The sequence below is a fragment of the Homalodisca vitripennis genome, chromosome 3 (genome assembly GCF_021130785.1).
Source record: "Homalodisca vitripennis isolate AUS2020 chromosome 3, UT_GWSS_2.1, whole genome shotgun sequence".
Lineage (NCBI taxonomy): Eukaryota > Metazoa > Arthropoda > Insecta > Hemiptera > Cicadellidae > Homalodisca > Homalodisca vitripennis.
The window spans coordinates 163,979,872-164,007,091 of record NC_060209.1 but is presented as its reverse complement, the minus strand read 5'-3'; the positions used below and the strand labels follow the sequence as shown (position 1 = coordinate 164,007,091).

Here is a 27,220-nt window from a genome sequence, read left to right as displayed (position 1 = left end):
GGTACTTATCACTAAAGTGTAAAAATTCTGGGTATTTTGGTTTTATCTGGAGGCCAATATTTTTGGAACAGTTTATCTCATCGGAGACCTAAAAAACTGCATTATTGAAAAGAACAGGCTTTATTTGACTTAAATGGTGAAAATTACACGGTATTATGAAAAGCATCTAAATTCAAGTTCAGATTACTTGAGCACTCATAATTAATTGTGGATTTCAATATATTTATAATATGTATATTTTATATTTATAATATGTACGGTACGTATGTATAGCCTACTATAATATAACAACTATTAAATAGGAACCTTCCTTCTCGCCAACATCACTTCTGGAGGCAGAAAACAAGAATCAACTGTCATAATGGCATGTAATTTTCATAGTAAGTCAAATGAAGTCTGTTCTTTCCAATAATGTAGGTTTTTTAGGTCTTCGGTAAGAAAATCTGTTTAAAAGATAGTGGCTTCTGAATAATACCAAAGTACCAATTCTATATGCCTGATCATGCTTGAGATAGCTAAAAATTAAAATCTTACCTAACCACATAATAAAAGGACAATGTCTGTCATAGTAACAACGTAATGCCCATGAACACTGAAAACTAAATTATGTCTTTCATTTTCATCCTCAGATAATGTAAACAGCTTAATACAACACCCACTACAGGTAAATACAATACAACACTAATTTGTAGTGTTGACTTGGTGTCATTTGACTTGAAGATAACACCCACTTCCTAAAATTTTAGGAAGCAAATCATCACTATTGTTGTAGAAATGTAAAATGATTAACGCAATGCACATAGCCACAATCACAATGCTCAATTGTCCACGATGTCATCTTCTTGAAATTAACTACATGGCAGCAAAATGTAACCAATCAAGAAATGAGAAAATATTTCAACAAGATATGAAGTGCTAAACAAGAATAAATATTGAAAACACTGTTATCCATAGCTTGTTATTCCCCACCCACTCAGAAACTCACATTCTTCTAGATTAAATTTCAAACTTGTTATTAGTTTCTGTGCCATAAGTTATATAATATTTTCCATAAAGATTGAATCACAAAAAGTACTTGCTCCACCAGGACTCGAACAAACTCGTATCTCTCACTTGTCAGCCGGGCATGTTACCATTACACCACAGAGCCCTTACTTTTTGTGATTGAATTATTTTGTATTTGACTGTTTCTGCAATGCAACATATGTGTTTGAATAAGCAAACTAACATAAGAAGACCTCATACCTCTCAAACGATTTTTTATTATTCATTAAATTTATAAGCGGCAATAGCCTGATTTAATTTTTAATAAAGATTGAATCAAAAAAAGTAAATGCTCCACGGGCCTCGAATGTAGATCTCATATGTAGTGTAGTGGTTATATGCTCGCCCAGGAAGTGAAAGATCCAGGTTCAAGGCCTAGCCGAGCATACTTTAAGATGTTGTTAAAAATCGTTTTAGGTAATGAGGCAGAAGTAAATATTATCAAATTTCCTTCACTTGCAAGTCCATTTTGGTCAATTAACATGTTTTTTTTTTATTCTTGTAATATAATCGTATGTTTTCTCTAAATTACACTTTTTACACACCTATTCGTCTTTTTTGTGAAAATATGCAAAACAGGCAGGGTATGATATGTAGACCCCGTTTTTATATCCACTTATCAATCGTGGATATTTAATATACCAATTAATGTAATTAAAATAACTAAAACCCTTTAAAATTTAAAGGGTTTTAGTTATTTTAATTACATTAATATATATAGATAACCCTATAAGTGGAGTTAATAAACATAATTAATATGAACAATTATAATACGAAATAAAAGATTACAGGTATATTAATATTGAAGTATTATTTTATTGCACAATAACATAAACTCACACAAAATATAACAAAACCTGTAATAATTTGATAATAATGGTAGGCTATTAATACAATTATTGGTCAGAGTTGCCAATCACACTTTCAACATAGTTAATGTATTGTACTTGTTCTTTAGAACAGAGCTATAAATTTTAAGGAGTGATGATAAAAATATAATGATGTGTTTTAATATTCAAATTGGAAATTTCATTTTTTTGTTCTGTGTACTATGCTTTTTCCTGTCTGTGTTTTTTTTTTCAGTTTTATCTGTGCTGATACCTTATCTCGAGCATTCTGTAGTTTAGTACTGTATCAAATAGTGTCTTATGTGGATAACCATAGTGTCCATTACTTAATTACCTCGAGTTCATCTCTAATATTTTATAACTAGTATAAGCTGCGAGTTTGGAAAATGATGTATTTGATTGAGTATTATACAAGCAGTTTAAAAGTTTAAAAAATGAATTTATTGATCAAAAAAATTAAACTGTGATTTTAGATTGAGTGTAAGGTTGACTTGTATTTTTTAAGTCAGGAAATTGATATTTAGGTGTGATTGGAAATTGACCACAGTGGTTTGTAAGTAGGTTGTACACATAAGAAATTAGGAAATTGTGGTTGGGTTGGTTTTGTCAAATGAACGAAAGATTGGTAATATTTATTTATAGTATTTATTACACTTGTAAGTATGTTTGAGCTGTTATTTTCAAATTTGCTTTCATCCACAGTGGTAGGACTGTGACAGTGGTAGGACTGATACAGTGGTAGGACTGATACAGTGGTAGGACTGACACAGTGGTAGGACATCTTGTGAGTTATTAGGAAGTTTGAAGATTGAGGATTGTTAGATGAATCTACAATATTTGTGTGTGCTCTCTAAAGTTGTTTTTTTCTAGCTTGGACTGATGCCTAGAGGCACTCGTGATCAGTTTCTCTAGAGTTTTTATATTTTAGTGATAAGTACTATCTAGAGTATGTTTTACATTTGTTACCATCAGCACTGAAGGTGCTGCCCCTCACAGATGAACAAAGGCATTCATGTCAGCCCGATATTAATTATTCTCAACAGGTCTGAAAAATTAAAAACATTGATATTTAAGGCCTAAAACACTTTGTTTATTATTTATGTTACTTTACTTATTTAAATATGGCATGACTCATGGCATCTGCAACAGCCAATACGAGGTTGACTCATGGCCACAACAAAAACACATGGTTCACAGCGCATTATGTGAAACAACAAAATGTTGCTCGGAGCAAAGGAAGCAGTTCCACTTTTAATGTATGTCAACTGTGTCATTTATAATTTTTACCTCCTAAAAGCTAACATGGTTTTGTTCAAGAGAATGAGTGCAATAGGATAACAACAAAATAATTAAGACTGAAAATAGGACTTTTTGTGAAGCCTTTATTATGTACTTTCCTAAATAGCTATGCCCAAAAATTTTTGAAAAATGATAAATAGGATACTTTATAAGACAACCATACCTCTCCTATGTATAAGTATTTACAAATATGATCTGCCAGGGGGGGGGGGAGGGGGTTGCTATTCTTAAACCATATTATATTACATGAAACTTAAGGATAATTTTTATTTTGTTGAAATCATGTATGTTTAAAATTTTAATTTGTTTTTATATTTATTACAGTCTATTTAAGTTGTTTTTTTTTTAATTAATTAATCAACATTGGTAGATTATGTTGATAATTATAATATAAAAATATTGTTTTTGTTATATCACTATTAAAACTAGGTCAACCTATTGTACTACACTCTGCAGAACTTGAATATATATATAATCCAATAAAAAATATTGCCCTGTACATAAAAAACTTGTGGTTTTGTTTAAAAGAACAAATTAATGTTGAATTATATGATTAGATAATATATGAAAATTCCAAAATTTATCACCCAATAAGAAGATTCAAAACTACACAAATATAAAAATTTTACATTTTCAAAAATAATAAAATAGCAGTTTCAACAAAAAGTATTTTTAATACGAATACAACTTTACATACAAACTCAACATGTTTTGATATCTTTTGTAACAAATAAAGATGTGCGGTTTTGTTTCATATATTACAGATTATAATTCATGATTGTTTGCCATTAATATCAACTGCGACTGTCCAGAATCGACACATCTATAACGAGTTATACTTTGTATAAGTAAAGTGGTATAAAAACATCATGAGGTCAATAATTGTCTATGGCTGTCTTGTTTGGTAGCCAAAAACAGTGATGACTGATGACTGGAGTTCAGGGCGTTCAGTGGCTAGTTTGTATAGGTATTAGTGGAGTCATGCTCTACAGTACCAGGTCAGCTCTGGAGTCTTATATAGGTTATTTTCTCTCCATCTTCATCTGAATGGTGAGATAGAACTTAATGGGGTAGGACTGCTTCATAGGTCAAATGCAAGGAAACAAAGGAAATTGGCTGGGAATATGAACATAAATTAATAACTTAGAAAATTCACATACCATATGCTCATGTTCTGCTCAGATATAATTCCAAAACAATTTTGCTGTGATCACTCATTCCAGGTGATCATACCAGAGTGCCAGGAATGGCAGCAGGGTGGCCCCTCTTTTGAGAGAGGAGCACAGATATGGTACACAGATGGGTCAAGGAAAGATGAGGGGATGATGTGAGTAGCGGTCAAAGGGACTCCTTCCATACTGTTTTTCAGACAGAAATGCTTAGGATACATCTGTGTGCCTTGATTAACTTATCTAGGAAACTCAAGGGTACTAAGGTACACATCCTATCAGACATTCAAGCTACACTGATATCTCTGTGTACAAAGTGGCCTGGGCATGTCTAAGATTACTTAAAGCCCTGGCTAGCTGCAACCAAGTCCGTCTAATGTGGGTGCTGAGGGATGAGGAGATTGTGGGGAATGAGATGGCAGACAGGTTGACGATAGCTAGAGCTATGTTACAACTCGTAGGCCAGGAACCCTATTGTAGCTTTGCTAAGTGTTGTCAGGTCAGGAACACTACCACAAAATGAGTAGTTGAAGAGACTTCTCTGTACTGGGAAGGTTTCCCAGGCTTGACAATCAAAAGCCATAGATCCCAAATTGATAAGATACCAAAGCTATTTTTGGACTAAGCAGCTCAGACATCACATAGTCTGATGACTGAACATTGCTCACTTAACTACCACCTGTTTAAGATGGGTATTTCTGAGTCGGAGTTATGTCACTTCTGCAAGGGGTCCAGGGAGACTGCAATATACATAATTTATGACTATGAAGTGATTGCCCCTGATCAGGTGGTGAGTTGGGTTATTTTTCAAAGTAATAATTATAGGAATAATTTCAATTGAACTTTATATTAAAAAATAGTTTTCATTTAATATCTATTGAGTAAGACAAAATAAGAACCCTTTTCAAATTATGAAAATTGTAATGACACTTTTAAATGGGTAAGATATATTGGGATTATTTTACATACTACATTCAGGCTTTGTGTCACCAGCACAATACATCTGAAGACACAAAAGTATGTTTGTTAAAAAAAATGCACAAAATGCAACTGCTAGATTGACAAGTGTCACATAGGTTATAGTAAGTTTTTTCATAACATTCTAAGGGTTTGGATGGTCGGAAATGTGGTTGATATAATCAGAATGTGGTTATTTTTGTTAGACTGGCACAGTCTCTCATGTGTAGGCCTGTCAAATTAAAAACTTAATAGTGTTAACCAAAGCAATAATGACCAAAACTAGTTAGTAATGACATATTCATTAAACAAAAATTCTCTATCAATTAATTCCTACTTTAAATCTTATATATTTTGTGTGAATATTTAACCTGCCATTAGCAATAAATATATAAAACTGTATGTTCTTGTATTTTGAATAAATTAGAAGTGAGTGAAACACTAATCTGAAATGTGGAGATTTTCTGCTGGCGCTAGTGCTTGTACTGTGTAGAAGGAAGTATTAGCTAACTGTTCCTAATCTATGATGACTAGTTATAGTTTCCTGCATAAACACTATTGCCTTATATTAGTGCTCAAGGTCAATAGAAAATTGCACGTGTATTGTGCAGTTACAATTCTTGAAGCATTCACTTTTGATTGATATTCCTATATTTATTATAGTTAATTATTATTTTTACAGGTTCGGTTTAAATAATTATGTTTTGATAATTTTCATCTAATAATAATACAAGTTCAATGTGAATGTTGGGTTTAATTCAGTTCACCTTCTTAGTGCAGTGCTGAAATCTGACGATCACAGATTTGACACAAAGACTGCAAAATATGGTGTAATCTTGGTGAAGAATTATTTTCATTGTCTCACAGTTGAGGGGACTATGATGTTTTAAACACAATCTCCATGTACAGTGGAGCTACCGAGTTTTATACACATAGCTACGTTATGTGTAGAAAGTCAGATCCCAGACGCTGCACTAAGAGGAAGGTGCACTGGAACTAAACTCAATATTCACATTGATTCAAATCTTCCCATCATAGCTACGTTGTGTGTAGTACAAGTTCTTTTACAATTTGGGGTTTTTCATACCCCCATGTTATAAACACATAAAGTATTTAATGACGTTCTGTCCAGAATGTCAGTATTCTCTAAAGTGTTAAAGAAAGTTCATATCAACATAAACGTTACACTTAAAATCTTCTTAGCTTTTATTCACTATCATTAACATACAGGTTATAGACAGTTTAATAATTTTGGAACGCTCTACAGTTTATTAAAATTCAAATAATGTATAAAATTTACTCTAGTTAACTTATTAACTCTAGTGTACACAGATTACTACTATTCCAGCTGCTTTGCAATTGGTACATGATTACTGTCTGCTGTGAAAGTGTTAAACATGTTTCTACATTGAAATACACTGTATAAAATATTGATTGTTTTATATACATTCAAAGATCAGTATAAATACCATGTAAAACCATCAGCTAATCATAAAACCATGTTATAAATAATAATTCACAAACACAGCTTGAAGCAAAGAGTATACAAGTACCCATTACCTCTACTACTCACTTGTAAAATGTGAGTTTAAAGGATCACAACAGGTACAAGTCGTTCATTATTACGTTGTTCTTCTATAAACAAGGAGAATCATTTAGTTTTGTATATTAATATACTGGTCCACTTTGGTTAAATGAGAAATACACCCCCAGAAAAGGATTCACTACAATACAGTACATCAAATATTCAAATACCTTTAACTAAACACACACTCATTGAATTGTTTATTATTTATTTATCTAACAGTTTACAAAAAGGCATTATTTAATATTGATAAAATAATATTTTAATAATCAATCAGTTTAAAAAATAAAACACAAAACTAAGGGCATGCATGTTTTATAATATGAGAGTTGATTTTAAATAAAATAAAGATAGCTATGTAATATTTAATAGAGTGCAACATAATGTGTAGTTTACAAGAAATACTGTGTAAGGTGTACTAGTATACAGTAATAAAAATAAGTAAATATGCAACAGTAACTAAACACAATATGCATAATACACAACACAAAGAATTTATCAATAATGGCAAAGTAAAGCAAATCAAAACATAAAATAGCACTTTGTGCACACAGTCATTGGTTTTGCTCAGTGATTCCAAATTAGATATGGTCTTTCTTTCTCTACTCTCCTGAACTACTACCTAGTATTTACTGTATAACTGTAAACTCCTAAAACCTTCTGGTGATATGAAAATTATATCAAAATTATCAGGAATTAAATTGTCTGCTAGTGGCAACAGAAAAGTAGGTGAATTTGCATTAAATTGGTTGACTCAATGCTTCTCCTCTATAGTTCCTTGAAGAATTGCTGTAGAATACTCTTGTAATTTAACAATTAAATTACAAATTAAAATGTTGTTTGTTTAATTCATCATAATTTTTTAATCAGCTATGCTGGCACCATTTGTTTTCCGGCAATTACGTATGTGGATTATTTATTTGAACGTCTATGAAGAAGATTTATAGATAACAAAAATTCACCATTATCACACAAATTATGGTTTCAGAGTGATATTTGTAATACCTTTTTGTTCTAACGGTAAAATGTTTTCAAAAGTTTTATATTTTAGTAAAAGCATCTGAAATTTGACATCCTCGCCCCTTCCATTTTTAAAATTCCTCTAAAACATTGAATTGCTCGTACTATATTTTTCTTTATTTTTATAATAAACATCTACTCCATAACTATCAAATATCCAAACTTCCTAACAGCTTTACATAGCTTTAGTATTAAAAAAAATTTGTGAGCCGGAAGTGGAGAGAGGGTAGATAGTGAACGCATACAGTACACAGCAGGATTTGGGTTTGAGAACCAAGCACATTAATTCATGTTTTATGTTGAGGTGGTATTGAATAGTACTGACTTTTTTAATATTAAGTATGAAAGATTGAACAAGTTTTGAGAGTGTTAAAACTCCTAGGAATAGGTGTAGGCTAGCTACATGAATTTTATTACTCAAGAATTGTACAGAAACAAAACAGCTTCATCAACCATTATATCAACCCATAAGTTAGCATTGAAGCCAGGAGAGGGGAGGCTGGAAACATTTCGTTTCTGTCTGTCTATCTGTCTGTTCGCATGATATCTCGAGAACAAACTGACAACTGATCATGTAAAGTTTTGACTTGAAATTTTTCCCTATAGGTATGTCTCTCCATGGATATATCAAGAACAGATTGAACGATATGACTTCAAATTTGTCGTATTTTTCTGTCACGCTTATTGGACAAAATGTGCTATAAACTTGAACATTTTGTGTGAAGTTTATTTTGTATGTAATAATAATACGTGTCATTACGTATAAACACTGACATTTTATCGCAACCACCAAAGTGAATGACATAGTAACATTTAGCATCCATTCATTACATTTGAATCTCATTCATACATAAAAGCAAGATTGATTTCAATGGTGGTGCATACATCCGTCTATGGCCGTTTGTAAATCTCATTACTCGGTGGAAGCGATATTTGATTGAATTATAGACTTGAGAATGTTTTATATTCGTAAACACGTTTGAAACGAAAAATATTGCTTCTAGTAAGAATAGTTAAATTTAACAACTCCGATCAAAATTGCGTAGGTTTGAAGTATTAAGTATGACTATATTGCGCGCGATTCGGCCCGCGCCCTTGCCCTCAAGCGTATCGGCACCGCTGAAGCGATCGAGGTGTGTTCGCTCTTTAGGTCGGGGGGAAGTAACGTCCATAGGATTGTGCTATATTTCAGGAGTTTGGAGAGGAGCACAGCAATAGGTTTTTTGTTTTTATTTGTCGGGTTTTGAATTTTTTTAAATTCCAAACCGGGAACGGGTGCAAACGGGTAGAGGGCGAGGCATTCGCTCTGAATCTGCAGGCAAGAGCTGTGTGAACCTGGCGGCACTCATAGTAAATACTTTGAAACAGATTGCAATCTTATGTTGTTATTTTCAGCATGTTTGTGGTATTCACATGCGATATATTAAAAACCCAAAGTGAGCGCCACTACACCATTGGCGGCACCCGTTAACCAAAATATACCAACAATTGTTGTATCATTGTTTAAGTTTGTTTTGTTATTTACAGAGTTTTGCGCTAATCAGCTCAGATGTGATATCCATTGTAAATATATTTCCTCGTTAGCATATTATATATAATATCGTATATAAATTTGTGTTAGCAAATAACTACATGTATTGTAATGTACTTTGGAAAAAAAGATTCTTTGTGTCTAAAAACAGGGCACCGATAGTTTGTTAGTGGCATCCATTCACGCAATAATCGCTCAATTAAATCAAATTCAGTTGAAGTATAAACTAGTTGTATGTTTTATTTGTATAAAACGTACTTCTTTCAAAAAAAAGTGTCTGATATGGATGAAGAAAAAACGCGATTACAGTAAGCTACATTTTAATGAAGATGTTAGAGCAGCGTCCTCACAAATAAAAATCTGCAAGACAATTTTTTGGACATTATTTCAATAACAATGTTCTGTCGGGATAGTGTAGACCGTTCACATACCAATTCTAAAATGAGGCTTAAAACAAATATTGCGATAGCTTTTCGATTGTAATATTGATAGGGCGTCCGAGTCAACAGAACAACAGGAAAGCTCCCTTCGGTTACTTACACCTCACCTATCTACCCTCGCAACGATATATTTATAAATAATTACGGAAATATTAGAATTTGCAATCATCCAAACAGGCCACAAACTAGGCGATAGAACTTGTACCGGACCGATGACAATTCTCTGCGTGTTATTAAATATACGAGAATCCACACGGTTGTATAATTTATTAGTGTAATATTTATCGCGATGCTAGTCAAATGTAAATTCGCGTCCATTGTAACATACAAATAAATGCGGTTCCAGTAATAGAATGAACTTTGGTCACATGATACTGGATGTACTAGTAAGCATTGCACAAGCACAAGTTTTCAACTAGGTCAGATGTCGTGCAAGCCACTTTACTATCACCTCACGCTGGATTTCTGCGGACATTTATCAAAATCAAATCAAGGATTCCAGTGCGCATCCTACTAGCGCATAGTATCGCCAACTATTGCGAAATTACAATGAACGCGTTGGTTGGTAGTTCCAATTAATTATTTATTCTGACAGGGGATGTGCTGTTACCTGGACACTTATCTATCGTGTTTGATAAGCTATATTGCCGTCTATTCGATTCAGATAATCGCCTTCACGATTCTTCACAGCAATATCGATACAGGACTGCCCCTGCTTCTATCGACTGAAGGAACTTCGGAGATATCACAAATTCCAAGATTCTGTCTTTAATCACTGATCTTAATATTACTGTTTTGTATACTCTGACTGTTAATAATGACTTTAACATTCAGTTGCGTAGTAGGTAAAAAATACATGTGAATAAAAGGATATAAATTCATCGAGGCAAGTACAATGGCTGATGGGAAAATAACCTGGCGCTTCTGCACAAAATTAAGCAACAGTTATGTGAAAACTGTTAGTAATAAAACGAAGATATAAGAACAAAATTTGATTCCCGACCACAATAAACCTCAAATCAACAGCCGCGCCGGTCGGTTACTCCTACCGCATCCAGCTGCCAGAAACATCAACCTATCAACTGCGCCGACCGTTGCTTAGACAACCTCCCCGACCGCCTCTATATCCGACTAAAGCAAATCGGATCAGCCACTTCTGGTCGAAAACTATCCTCCTGAAAAGAAAATCGCGGCGCTTCAAGAACAGTATAAAACCGTCCTTGATCAATCAATATAGCCAATCTGACCAGCGGTTGCTTCAATTTACGAGTCAGGTATTTGGGATGAACCTATCGGCCTCTTCGTCTACAGTAATGAATAAAAAAACTACAACAAATTACATCGGAATGCAAACAGAAGACAATGTGGCTGGTCATAAACTAGATTTGACTGAATAAACAATGAAATTCTTACATAAAGATTTGAAGATGCAATGAATATGATAGCGGAATTAGAAATAAAAATTATAGGTGACAGAACTTCCTGCAGCAAATCCTGTAAGGAGAACCGAAAAATTGATAGCGTCAATTACATGTTTGGAGGAAGAGAAAACATCCTGATATAAAATAAAAAAATCAATAATTCTCTCTTCTACTATGCTTCGCCAGTAAACACAGTAACAATACATAACAAATATCAGATGCTGTATTATCGGAGAACAATCAGAGTACTTTCACGATTGTCAAATAAAAAAATAAAAAGTAAAAAATAAAATAAAATAAAACAACTCGAAAAAATACCAAAAGCGGAAAACGGAGAAACAGTAACAATCTAAGAATACATTGCAAAGAAGAATAAATGAATTTATTTCCCATATATACAATCCCGGATATAAGAGAAAAATACATATCCCGGAATTGCGAAATGTTAAATTGATGGAGGACAGCCATTACCGAGGTGTTGCAGCGCACAAGGAGTGCCACTAGCTAAGTGAACATAACCGGAGTCTGCAAGCCCAGCGGTAGATTGTAAGGCATCGCTCCAACCTCCGACCCTCTAACTAAGTGCTCTTTCACACGATCCGGCGCGCGCCGTGCGGTGCGAGGCTGATGCGGCGTTGGGCTATGGGAGTAGATGAGTCTTTCCACACGACATCAGGCGCTCGCCGCACGGCGCAGACGCCGCGCGGCGCACAAATTCCCGCCGGACTCCCCTACGCCTGACACGCGGCGTACACGCCGGACTACTCTGCGAGGGGCTATTGTATCATATTGGGGGTTTCACACGGTCCGGCGCGCGCCGCACGGCCCAACCTCTAGTCTTGGGTTTGCCACTGGAGAGTGAAGACGTACGTATACTTCGGTATTGTTTTTGTTCAAGTGTTTTGTTTTTTGTTTTTTTTTTTTAATAAAAATGAGTGAAACATAAGAGGTAGTGGCAGTCGACTGATGAAGATATTGACATGGAAAAAGTCATAAAGTTCATCATATGATTTGATTGACATACGAAAGTAAGAAAAGAATCTTTCCTCACTGTTCCGCAATGAATTGAATAAAACTTTGAAGGACCCAGAAGTATGTCGATTTTGAAGCAATGGGTGAATCCAATACCGCCTATTTCTTCTTCTTCGCCGTCCCCACAGTAAGTACATGGCTAGCACTTTAATTCTTCCGCGGTGTTAACATTTCAATAGTTGAGCATGTACTGAACAGTCAAAACATGGGAGCGCCGCACGGCACGCGCCGGACGAAACCGACCTCGTGTGAAAACATTCAGCTTCCCAGGCGAGCGCCGCGCGGCGTGCGCCGGATCGTGTGAAAAGGCACTAACCATGCGTAAGTCATCCTGGCCGGAACGAATGACTTGGCTGCCGGGAGACGCCAACAAGTCACTTCGACTAGGTCAGTTTCTCAAATTGTGGTCTGCGGGGCGGGCCACCAGGGGTCCAGTTAATAATAAACATATTTGTGTAATTGTAACAAACTTATTTATTTAGAGTTCTAATATAACAAAAGATAAAAAATGATTTTCTGAATTATTAATACTGCAATTAAAATGGGTAAAATAAACATTTTTGAACTTTTAAATGGTACTATTTTTTATGAATGTGAGGGTACGCAAATGTGTAATTGATAAATTATCTACTTTGATATATTTTCGTGGTATGTATATTTCGTATATTTTCGAAAATGCCTGGTACTTAATCCAATTAAAAATAAAACTATATATTTATGTATAATTATATGGGCAAAACTAATAGAAATTTGCATAATGGGGTTTATGTAGGTTGGTGATCTTCGAAGACTGTAGGTTTTTAGGTGGGGATCCGTGATACGCTTGTCTTTGAAAACTTCTGAACCAGGTCATGGTGAACTGCAAGAGATCCTCGAGAGTCCTCGTTTCTCCTCTGTGGAGCAGATACAACCTGCCTCCCGCCAGCCCTGTCGACAAAGCCGCTCTACTGGCAAACAACTATATTGACGAGCTGTACCGCCGACATGAAGGCATAGAGTTGTTGGATTTGAGTGACTTCAGCAGACGGCAATTCACGGCGAGTGGCTTGCACCTGCAGGACACAGGATAACGACTTCTAGCCGACATCATTGTGAGAGCGCTGGCCCGCCCTTCAACTCGCCGCAGCAGTGTCGCGCCTAGACCACTCACCACCCCATCGAGACCGGCGTCCATGGCCCTGGTCCATGCACCATGAGAGCTACACACGGGCTGTCACCAACGGCTCTCCTCAACAGACTTCCTGCGTAAAATCCTCTTCACTTCATTCACAGATAGATCTACAAACAAAGACAGGTGGTGCTTTTCTTAGGAATCTAGCTTCCCAACAAACTTAACTCAAAACATCTTTATTGTGACAGTTTACAAAAAGCGTATAATAGTGTCAGGAAATAAAGAAACAACTCGTGAAACAACACAACAGATCATGTCTTAGAAGGCAAACTAAATGTTCCTTAATTATAAATAATAATACAGATGCAACTTAGTTGTCCTCCTCATCCTACATACTATACAAATAACTCTCTTTGTTCTTAACTGTGTAAAAATCCCCGCTGCTGTAACAATAAGCAAAGGACCGAATTAAGACTGACCCATTCGAAATTAGAAAATTCGAAACTAATGAGACTTTTTCATCAAAGCTACAAACAATCTTGACGAACTTCAACTGATTTGTAACGAATTCAAAACTGATGTTCTTATTGTTATCGAAAACGGGGTTAACAGCACTAACATCGATCTGTGCAAACTTCAAAATTTCGAACTGGCCACTGCATTCACCCGAAAATTTTCCAAAGGGAAAGGTGTTGCAACCATTCTGAAACAAAATTTCACGTTTTCAAGCTTTTCTGTTCTAAAAAAACACACAAAAAACAATTTAAAAAGATTTTATAGCAGTAGGAATCAAAATTTAAACTTACAACTAAAAATTTACTATCATTGGCATCTTCATGTTTTCCAGTGGAATTTAAGACATCTTTTTCTTAAATCTCGAAAATTTACTGACAGACCTGACAAAAAACCAACAAAATTTGTCATTATGGGTGACCTCAACATTAACACTTTGAACCACAACCAACCCGCCAACAAATTTTAACATGATCTTTTAAGGTTTTGGCCTTCAGTTGCTTGTCAAGTCTCCAACACGAGTGACAGACCCAACGCAAATGATAATAATTGACAGTGTCACCTCTAACATTCCAAATGTCTCAGTGTCTGGTTAACACTATCTGACCACTATGGCGAAGAGGCTATAATAAGTGAAAGTCAGATTCAAAGGGAGTCCAAAATTACCAAAATAGAGAGATTAACACAATTTAGAGAAAATTTTGAAATGAAGATGGACAAGACCAGAACACATCACTCTCCTAAACTATTTCCTTTCAATAGATAAGTGTAATTGCCTAACAATTTTTTTCGATCAACTGAGGAACAGTTTTAAACATTGTACGGTTGCTTAAATTATCACATTAACAAATACTTCCCTCATAAAAACAATCAATGTTTGGTCCAAAGGAACAAACAACAAATGGATTTACCCAAGGAGTTTTAATGTCGAGAGATAAACTCGCTTTACTCTGAAATTTACAAATAATAAATAAATGAACAATTCAAAAGATTGTTCCAAATTTACAAGAAAACTTACAGAAACGTGATCCAAGCTGCAAAGGCGTAGGTATAATGTATCAAAATCAATTCAAAACTTAACAAATGTTTCCACAACTGTTTGGGGCATCATTAACAATAACAACAAAGAACACAAACCACTCAAAATCAAAATTGAGGATGGATTTGTGGATGGTATGGACGAGGTATCTAATGAGTTTAATTAATAGATCTTTACTGAGAGTCTGTTGGGGGCAAGGCCGTATTGTCCCCAGGTATAGCACAGCACGCAGACAGATTCCACTAGCCTCAATGGCTTTGACACCTGTCAATGAGGTAGAACTTGTACGAATTATTCAGTAGTCCCCAGCTAAAAAAGTCAAACAATCTGAATTTGATGTCCATGTGGCTAATTAAAAAGTGCTCCAAGGACAATATAAAATCATTGACCGAATTAATCAACCTGTCTTTTCAGGCATGAGTTTTTCCCTCTGTCCTAAAAGTTTCCAAAGTAATCCCAATTTTCAAATAGATCACAATTTTTTTGTGTACAAGTACACATTGCCCTGTCTCAATATTGCGAATTTTTATTCAAACTCGTATTGAAAATCCCCATGTTTGTAGAGAATGCTGTAATTTTTGAATAAAACCAACAAGCTCTCAGATGAACAATTTGTGTTCCAGAAGGGCAAATCTGCGGTATATGCTGTGGTGAGTCTTGTAGAATGGTTGTAGAGTGATTATAATGTCGAAATTCCACTGAAAGTGTATTTCTCGACTTATGAAAAGCGTTGAACTGTGTTGACGTCAATATAGCCTATTGCCTGACAACCTGGAATCACATGACATTTGACGAGTTCCCCACAAATGGCTGACTCAGCCACAGAACATTAAAAAAATCCAAATTTCAAAACAAATTTCCATTTCAATAAATCTGAGCAATGTAGTCCGTCAGAGGTCCATTCTCAGTCCAGTACCCCTTTTGATTTATGTCCACGACATAGGGTTATCACTACTGCATGGACAATTCGTGCAGTATGCGAGATCAAGGGTTTATATCTGTGCCAAGCTATTCTCAGGTATTTATGTCTGAGATCTTTAGCTAAATACTGCCCGATTCAGGTGCTGAGGATGGCGTATTATGGCCTATTTACCCACACCTCCTTTTATGGATTAGTGCTTTGTTGGAGAGCGTGTGCAAACACAGACGTCATGAAGGCATTCCGGCTTCAGAAAAACCCGTTCGAATCATAGCAAAATTACAACCCAGATACTTTAAAACCCCTGCAACTGTTGACACTACCTAGTCTATACATCTTGGAAACCACGTTGTTTTTTTGTCTAGTTGTGCCTTGACAATAGGCAAAGACGTTCATAGATATGACATTTGGGATAGAGAAAATTGCCGAATTTGGGAGACACAGCACGGTATTTTTTGAATACTTGTTCTCACAAGCGGGTGGTGTTCACTTCTTCAACAGGTTGCCTCATTCAATCAAAAAGGCCATATCGCATAAAGTGGTAAAAACGAGCTGGAAAGGCTGTTTATCAATTCAGGCATTGTATAATGGCGAGTTTCTGGCATATAACTGGGAGACCGCCTATTTGGCTGACTGACACAGAAGCTGGGACTGGGATTGAAAAAAAATGGCGAATAATTGAGTTAAACGAATGTTCAATCATTGTAAGTGTGAAAGAAGAAAAATGTGGTGTGCATGTAAAATTCATCAGTTCATTGTTGCAATGTAACACATTTATTGTCTCCTGCAATAAAATAAATCTATGCTATTCTATTTAAATGTATTGGTTGAACGTTAGCGAAGCTTATCGCTTGACGATAGGCAAAATGTTTCTTCTGTCTGTCCACAGAATATTTCGAGAACGAAGATAAAACTTAAAAAAGGTAACTTAACTTATTTATAGCACTATGTATAACTGCAATTAAAATAGTTTCGTGCTATAAATGAAACATTTCGTTTGGTTAGAATTCTCCAAGCTGTTATAAAATTCAAATAATTTGAGATAAAAAATGTTTTATTTCAACAAAAACAGCAATCCGTGTTTTGAGCGCATACACCGTTACTACGACAAAATAACAATAAAAGCAAAAGCACTAAATTGTATTTGTTTCCTATTTTTAATTTGGTAATTCTAAATTTGTTATTTACACATTCGCTGTACTGTAGTGGGGTCCGGTAGCGATAGGTGATAATGGATAATATATCAGACACTGTGCCGTGCCGCGTGGTAGCCAATCTAACATTGCTTACTGTAGCTAGAGTAGAACTGGTATATAAGTTAATCAGTTTTCAACAAGTGAAACATCATTAACTAATTATGTTTTAAAACTAACTACTAGAATTGCTTTACTTTGAAATATCAAAGTTAGCATATAATGTTTTAATGTAAATAATTATGATATGATAATTTAACTTCAATAATCAGATAAGTTTCTCGGGTCTTTGACAGACACAGACGTGCAATGGCAGTTATTAAGAGGGTGCAGTATTCCTCAACGATTGTAAACTTAGTCCCGTATGTCCAATGTTAATTTAAAAACGTCGTCCTGACCTTATTTTTAATCGGATTCCGACAGCATTTGAGGAGTTGTGCTACGTGGCAGTCGAAGACTGTTGATGCCAGGAGGCACGGGGCGTGGCTGCGTTGGGGAGACGGTCACACATAATAAATAAAAAAAGAAAAAATGAAAAAAAAGAATTCTAATCGAACTATTGTAATTTTTTAAATACAATTTCTGCCCAGTAAATTTGTTATTAAAAGTAATGTAATTTTCTACTTATATACATCAAATTCTATAATCTTAAACTTATCTACTTTACAAATATTAGACAAATTCAAACAAACGTCAAACGTACTCACGGAGCAAATATTTAAAATCATTTATTTACAAATGAAAGGCTTACATGTAGGTTAAATTTTAATCCAACTACAGTGAACATTTTAGTTGGTTAAAAAAATGCCTGTCCCTTACACAATCGTTAATATTTTTTCAGATAAAATAAAACGTGTTTGGTAAGGTATGATTTTAGCGTATATCCTATTAATTTATTTGAAATTCGTATATTAATGTATACCATGTAGTATCAAATATCCATAAAATATAAAATTCCTGAAATATTATATATTTTTACTTGTATGTACACCTATCTGATCACAAGCGATGCCCAGGAATTTGTTACCCTAAAAGTATAAATTGAATGTAAATCCTTTGAAACAGTCCACAGTCTGGCCACTAGGTGCTGTGGTCGAGGCTTCCTTGCCTCCCTCCATTTCTTGGAATGGCAGGCGCCTTGCCCAAACCCCTCTTTGTTAACTCCCTTTCCCAGGCTTGACCTAATGAACTATTGTCAGGTCCCAAGATGTTTGCCGACTTCTGAAAAACCTATTAGCATTATTCCCTTTATGAAGGCGAGTAAATAAACCTCTTTTCGTTTCACATAACCTGTGCTCTTCCCTTACTTCTGCAGAATCTACTGCCTCGTTTTCTACGAACAAATTATATGTTGTGTAGTTTGTAACTCTCATGGATACGGCTGCAAATTTAACAAACGACAAAATCAATAAAAATATATCTTTTTCATACAAAATATGTGTTGCTTATGTTTATTTAACTATTAATATTATATTGTACTGCCTATTTCGAGGTATATTATGTAATATGGCTTGGCAGCACTATCCAAAGGAAATGACTATAAACTGCCAATGATAGCCAACTAAAAAACTGCTTATCCCTCTAGAATCTGAGTACTTAGTATTTAGAATCAGTATTTATTGTAACAATATTTTAACTTTAAGTAAGCTCTGTATAGTGTGTTCGGTGATTCATATGCACTGGTACCGTATATCGATATATAGGAAATAAAAAGCTATAACCTCAATACAAGATAATCGCATAAAATTGCAATAAAAGTTCCTTGTTATTCCGAAGAAATTGCACGAATACAGTACAGCATGGGCCCTAAGATGATTTATTGTAACAATATTTTAACTTTAAGTAAGCTCTGTATAGTGTGTTCGGTGATTCATATGCACTGGTACCGTATATCGATATATAGGAAATAAAAAGCTATAACCTCAATACAAGATAATCGCATAAAATTGCAATAAAAGTTCCTTGTTATTCCGAAGAAATTGCACGAATACAGTACAGCATGGGCCCTAAGATGATTAAAAAAATATGCATATCAAATATGGAAAACATAACTTTTAAAATGGAAATAAAAAGGTATATTGTGAATAGCAAAGCAATTTATTACCTTTATTTACTTATATATTGTAATTTATTTATTGTTTATTATTTGTAATATTTTATATTTTTAATAATTGTTGAGTTTGTTAAATATTTATTATTGTTATGTTTACTTAGTGTACACCACTTTATATAGATGTTGATATTGTTTTTTTTTTTTTTTTTTTTTTTTTTTTTTTTTTTTTTTTTTTTTTTTTTTTTTTTTTTTTTTTTTTTTTTTTTTTTTTTTTTTTGTTCTATTTATAGGTACTTTTGAATTTGATTAGAGAATGGATACTTACGGCAATTAATGTATCGTTTACACAACATCAAAATAATTATTTAAAAAGCTCCACGGTGGATAAACATATCTAAGAAGAAAACAGACTGTGCTATTTTACCGACTGTAAAATTATTTTAAATTGTATTGCAATTTAATATAAATATGCTAAAGATTTAGTGAAACGTGCTCTGTGAGCACCTGACATTCTACGCTTTGGGAGTCTCAATGAAAATAAAGTGATTTCTAAACTCTGTAAACATATTGTAACCTTTTGAAACGGTATGATTCAAAGAATTGTGGTACCAAAAACTGTATTACGCTGCCATACATTATATTTATTTTAAGCTGTATCTTAATGTGTTAAAGCATAACTCATCAATCAATACAATCACTTGTAGTTATTATTGATCACATGTTAAAAGGCATTGAATGTAGTTATCAGGTTATGTCTCTTCGAAGAACATAAGCCATCCTTTCCTTTACTCATAGGCTAGGAAGAAAGCTATAGATTTATATTTCTAATTTATATAGGCCTACTCTCTCCACATGAGGGATAAGCCTACCATTTTTAACTCTTCAGCTTCTGTTTTCAGATGTCTTTTGAATCAATGCAAGTTTTGATAAATTTTTAAGCTTCTTTACACATACATTACTATAATATATGCTGCCAATGGCGCAGTGTAGTGGGTACGGCGGTTATCGCAAGATAACCAGATCAAGCAACGCCGAGCGTGGCTGCTGCTTGGACAGGTGACCGCTGAGCGATCCTGTCCTTGCAAGCGGCCCGCCTGCCCGGCCATTGGTGGTGGTTCGGAAGTCACCTTTAAGCCGTTGGTCCCCAGGTTAAGTGTTAGAGAGGGCTTCTTAGCCCTAACTTCGCCTGGTAAAATAAGACATTCTTTACTTTTTTTTACTTTTATAATAGTTTATTGTTAATACAAATGTTTCCACTCATTGCACTTATAAATTATTCGAAAGCAGTGCAGTAGCGCCTCTCTTGATTTTAACCCCATAAGAACAATGTTAAACTGGAGGCACTTTTGTTTCATAGTCACTACAACTCTGTAACATTTCACTCGGCGCATTCTGTAAATTGCTTTTACAAAATGTCATACATCACACTCGTAATAAATAAAGGTTGACAACTAACAACATACGTGAGACTGTTCACAACTGATCTGAGGGCGGCTGTAAGGGAACCGACATTGTAGGTTACAGCCGCCTACAATGTCGGTTAACCGGATTAAATAAAATAAATAAATAAATAATCTTTATTTTGCCAAAAAACAAGTACAAAACAGTACATTTTCATATACAAGTACACAACACAGTTTTTACAATACCATGAGTTCAAAATATAACAATAAAAAGGTAGAATAAATTAACACAATAACAATATAAATAAATATAAGGCAAAATAAATAGGAATCCCCTAGGCAAAGCCTGAGCTGGGATCTCCATCACTTGTTTTAAACAAAAAGAATGAAACGGCTAGCAGCGAAACGTAACACATAGTTTAAAAATTATGTATGAAAAAGAGATTGATTAAAAAACATACTGTGCCATTGAATGGAAATTATTTCTTTGTAACTTCAATGGTAAAAATCTCCTTCACTAACATACCAAGTAATTATATTTACAATTCAAAGAAATAAAAAGACACTAAAGAGATAGTGACAAATACCAGTAAGCAAACAAATCGATGTACCAAAAACACATAGGAAATTCAGGCAAGAAGTAAGTGCAAGCGATTCAAAATGTTCAAGACTCAACCTACTTTACTATTTTTTATATTTTATCGACAGCTTCTTGTTCAAAAAGCCATTTTTTTCAAAAACTCTCTCTGTGTTGTGAAGTCGCCAATTTTATAACTAATTATGTTAAATAATCGTGGTGCAAAACTACTGTAAAATATTTGATGTATATTTAAATTTGATTTAGGCACACTAACGACTTGGTACCGCCTAAGATTGTAACTAGGCTGTCTTGTTATTGAAAAAGCAGAGCTTCTAATGTAAAACATTTTTAGGACTTTAAAAATGTATAAATACCGTAGAGGAAGAATTTTCATCTCAACAAACAGTGGCCAAGTATGTTCAAACCTTGTCTTTCTCGAAATAAGTCTGATGAATCTTTTTTGAAAAATTACTATCGGATATAAGGTAGTACTGTATGTCCCACCCCAGCATGTGATACCATAGCTTATCCTGGATCCTACAAGAGCGTGATATACATTGACTAAAATTTTGTTAGACCCACACAACTGATTTAATAGGTAAAACTTTCTCAAACTGAAATAAAGCTCTTTTTTTAATTTTGAAATATGGTTTTTCCAGGTCAATTGATAATCAATGATTAAACCTAAATATTTCATATTATTGACTTGCTGTAATTCCAAACAGTCACAATCAGGAACAAGCGGAACAAGGCATTTAGTTTCATGAAATTTAAGTGGGAAATTAAATTTGGAGTCGAATCTCAGACTGAATAACATGAACTTAGTTTTTTCGCTTAATATCATAAAGTTTTTGTCAAACCATAACCTTAGGAAAAATAAATCTTTTGACATTGATTGGTAAAGCGAATTTAAGTCATGGTTTGTATAAACAAAAGCAGTGTCATCGGCAAACGCAACCAATTTACCATTAAAACAACCATTACAAAGATCATTGACATAAATTAAAAAAAGTATTGGTCCCAAAACAGAACCCTGCGGAACACCAAATTCAATTTTCCCTGGATCTCCCATGACGCCACCAATGTTTACCCTTTGTTCTCTCCCCGTGAGATAACTAGAAAACCAGTCAAGTGGTAAACCTCTAATACCAGCCAGCCATAACTTATGAAGTAAAATTTCATGATCAATCGTGTCGAAAGCTTTTGTAATATCAATGAACAATGCAGATACCTTTTTACTATTATTAATTGGCTCGTAAACTGATTCCATGAATGAAAGTAAGGCATCCTCAGTAGACATACCCTCTCGAAACCCAAACTGATTATTACTAAAGAATTTGTTTTTATTAAGAAATGAAAGTAACTGCTTTTTAACAACCTTTTCCAATATTTTTGAAAAAACTGAGAGCAAAGAAATTGGTCGGTAACAGTTTGGCTGTGTAGGGTCCCCACGTTTGAAGATTGGAACTACTATTGCACTTTTTAAGCATCTGGGAAATTCCCCTGTCATAAGACTGAAGTTATAGAGATATGTTAATATCGGAATAATACTGGGAGCTATTTTTTTTATCATCGTTGGACTGACCTTGTCAAATCCTGGTGATTTGTTGTTTTTCAGACTAGAAATAAATGAAGAAACATCCTCACTTAAAATAGGTTGCATAAAAAAAGATTTAAGATTGATGCGTTGATTGAATACGTTGTCGAAAACCGTGTGCTGCGCTAGATTCGATTGATCTATTTGACCTCTCAATTTCCGAGGGGCATTTAAAAAATGTGAATTGAATTCATTGGCGATAAGTTTAGGTTCGTGTATAATACAAGATTCCCCAACGACCTCCCTTATTACAGTATTTTTTTGTATTTTCACCAATTAGTTCGTTAACTATTTTCCATTGTGACTTAACATCATTGATCGAACCCTCAAACCTATCTCTAAAAAATGACTCCTTTGAACTTTTTAATTCTAAATTTAATTGATTTCGAAAATTAGTGTAATACTGTTTAAGTTTTACATTATTTGGATTTTTCATCAGTAACTTGTAAATTTTTTTTCTCTTTTGAAGCTTAAATGATAGCCTGTCAGTAGTCCAAGGTTTTAATTTATGCACCTGTTTACTTTTATTTGAACGCACATCAAACTTGCATTTACCTATACTTAGTTCTAATACATCAATAAAGCATTGGAAAGCATCAGACACAGTATTTTTTTCATATACACAAGCCCAATCTACATTAACAAGTTCAGCAGTAAGTTTTTCCAAATCAATCTGGCTATAGTACTCTTCAGTATCTTTAATTATTGGATTGCAAAAGTGAATTGAAAACAGAACAGTAGAATGATCAGTTAAATTATAATGGAAAACATTAGCTTTGAAGTCAAACTGAAGATTGATTGCCCTTTTTAAAGAACCGTACAAAAACGTGATCTAAACATGTAGACGAATTTCCTTTAATTCTAGTGGGTTCATTAACTAAATTTAACATTCCCTTGCTGCTCAAAAAGGCTCAAATAATTATCGCTCTCAGCTGACTGACTCAATATATCTAAATTCATATCACCTACCAAAACAATATTACGATTTCCTAGACCCGTTAATACATCCTCAATATCATCAATGAATGCGGAGCGCAAGGCAGAGTGGAGACGGTAGACTGCGATCAGTGTAAAGCGCTCAAGGTCACTGACTCTGACGTCTAGCTGCAGAACATCAGCTGATCTAATATCATCTCCAGCGACCAAAGAAGAACATAGACTGGCAATCGGGGCGCGCGGGCTGAAGCCGGTAATCACCAGAGTGGTGGGGATGGCAGTGGATGAGTCACCCACTACCGAGCGTCCGTGTGGCAGGAAGGGCTCGCTTTCGTTGTTTGCTTTTGCTTGCCACCGATTATAGAATTTATATTATTGGAAGTTGGATGTTTTTTTAAGAATGATCAACTAAAATATACTTCGCTGGAATTTGTGTACATTTTATTTCATTGTAAGTAAGGAATATAATACTGTAAAAACTATACTGTAACCTGTATTGAATGTTAGAAATCATTCATTGATACATACTGTAACACCAAATAAACAGTAACATTGTAAACTGTAACATCACATAAAAAGTATACTTACTATTTAAGTTATAGACATTTAAATTATTCCGTATTGTAAAAGGTTGGAATTTGTAGGCTTTAAAATCGTACATATAATATTTCATTTTATTATGTACTTGTGGTTTTTGAAACCCGCTACAACGATTAGTTGATTTAATCAAATTTAGATATATTCCCATAATAAGTTATTAATGTTTATAGATTTGAGTATAAAAAAAGGTTGAGCATTTAAACATGTAACCTATTTGCAGCGTATGGAGGCGAGGCGGCGGGTACGTGTTTGCGCGCGCATGAAATTTGTATCTGCTTTATACCTCGTTTCTCGACAAACTGTTCACTCCAAAAATTTATAAAAAATACTACGGTAAAATTTGGTTTATTATCTCAAACTTTCTCGCAGACGAAACTCGCCTGACCAATAAATAAAAAAAGTAGCAGCCGACTCATTATTTCATGTTCATTGCCAAAGCTCAATTTGGTTTTTAAATTAAATAATATTTATTTTATAATACTTGTAATAAAACTTTTAAAATGTTTATCTACTACATCATCATTGCCATAGTATTGACTACAAAATTGTGAAATTTCAAGTTTTTATCCCAACTCTAACTGTATAATCCAACGGTGTTAATGAAACGCGGCGAATTAAAATGTATACTCGCCGCGAGGCTGGTGCCCGGCCGGTTTGTCACCAGAGTGGGTGTGGGTTGGCTTCAACTGCCCGTAATGTATTAGGTATAGGGATTTCCAGTCTATGTTCTTCTTTGGTCGCTGATCATCTCTCTCACTCACACCGCTACACTGATAAACAGTCGCGGACGTACACTATGGTACCTCCCGCCCTGTACTCCTCATTACAATTAGCAAAAGCATTGTAGCCAGAAATTTTATAAATAATTTAATTCAGCTTTACTAATCCATGTCTCAGTTAAAACTATTATATCAGGAAATAATCGAGCAGATTCTAATTCACTTAAAAATAAATTGAAATTCTGCCTTACGCTTCTAATATTTTGATTTAAAACTACTATACTATTAGTGTTATTAATATTTCACAACAACAACAAAAAAAGTGTCGGATTGATAACTAATACTAGCCTAAATATACAATTTTCTAACCTCATTTCCACAAACTGTAGTTCACAATTTATCCAGGTCCGCCAGCGAAGTTACAACTTTCACAGGTTTCGCCCTCCGCCTTCCTCATTAAATATCTTGCCTCCTCTGATCCATAGATACGTGTAATGTTTTTCACTTTTCTTTTCCCGGGCTGCGTTCAGAAGTCGGCGTCGTCCAGGGGCTCAGGCTTTCATTAATATATATAGGCATCGCAGGACTTGCCAGTAGGCCTATATCGTGCGTATTTAAATTACGCTTCACTCGCCTTTTTTTGGAGGACAGCCTCAGCATCCATGCGTCGGGTCATCTTCACTATAATTCCAGGGGGCTTGCCAGATCCTTCCCTGTTTCGCAGTCTATGGCAAGCACTGATCATATTTTCATCTATCGTCAGGTCCAAGGCTCGCCCCACTGTTTTCACCACCTCGACGATCTGTTCTCCTCTATCAGCCGGGATACCGTGTATCTCGATAGTATCCCTCCTGGAATACTGTTCGATGTCGTCCATACGGCTCTCGAGCATAGCGACCTTATTCCTGAGGGCAGCGTTTTCCGTGGAGAGTTTGTTTACAAGTTCTAAGAGTGCTGACATTTCCTCTCCTTGTTTACTAACCAGGCCTTTAGTCTCTTTTAACTCTTCAAAGGCAGTGTTGATCGATTTGCCCAGTCCAGCTTCAACTCCTCTCAGGTCCTTTCTCAATTCCGATACTAGATTAAAAACATCCTCATTGGTAATGGTAGAGGTCATAGATGACTCGGGCCATGCTCTTACGTCGTTCCTTGGCGCAAGCTTCACACCTCCATACGGTATTGTTCTCGACGTAATACTGAATGTCGTCAGGTGTAAGATCGACACATTTTCCATGAAATGACAATTTACATTCAGCACAATCCACCTTAGGAGCATTTTTCCCAGTTTTAGGGATCGGTCTCACACAGCGACCACAATCAGTCATTTTTCCTGGTGTTGCGCAATCACAAACTTTCACGGAAAACACCAAATCAATTAGACCAACATTACATCTAACAATATTTGAGACTTTGTTTGAAGGTTATTTTTGACGATGGAAGGATTGTGAAGGAAACAGGATTTTCCGGACATTTGCCATCGTTCAGTGAAACAAGAAATCAGTAACACTAGGTTTCGAGGTCTGCAATCTGATCTCTTCTTCAGGCAGAGAACTAACCTAATACATAATTACAAACTAGGTTAAAATAATCAAATCATACCAAAGCGTTGTGGCACGCCTAAGTCAGGAATCACAACCACCATGTTGTTTGTCAACTTCACTAACTCTAAACACATGCACTTAATAAAGAGTTTTAGAGTTAGTGAAGTTGACAAACAACATGGTGGTTGTGATTCCTGCCTTAGGCGTGCCACAACGCTTTGGTATGATTTGTTTATTTTAACCTAGTTTGTAATTATGTATTAGGTTAGTTATCTGCTTGAAGAAGAGATCAGATTGCAGATCTCGAAACGTAGTGTTACTGATTTCTTGTTTTACTGAACGATGGCAAATGTCCGGAAAAACTTTCACAATATTTGAGATTATTTATGAACAATTTAAAAAATCTAAAAACGCATTTTTAAAGAATGATTATATATTGAAAATAGGACATTTTACGACCAAAATTAAGTTTATAAAAGTATTTGAGGTTGTTACCAAAGAGGTTTGAAATTGTTCTTATTGAGCTACATTTTTCCATCAGTACAGCCGGCTCAGGAGGATGCAGAATGCATTAAAATTATAATGATACTTTAAAATGACCAATGATTCAATATTATATGAGTACTAGCAGTTATTCGCAGCTTCGCACGCATTTCGTAGGTTTTTACAC

The 27,220-nt window shown here is 34.8% G+C and overlaps 1 protein-coding gene across 2 annotated transcripts in view; it reads left to right on the top strand.

Moving 5' to 3' along the window:
• Positions 1–27,220, top strand: part of LOC124357736 (protein Smaug homolog 1) — an 83,550-nt gene that overhangs the window by 861 nt on the left and 55,469 nt on the right. The gene's annotated exons all lie outside the window — the stretch shown is intronic.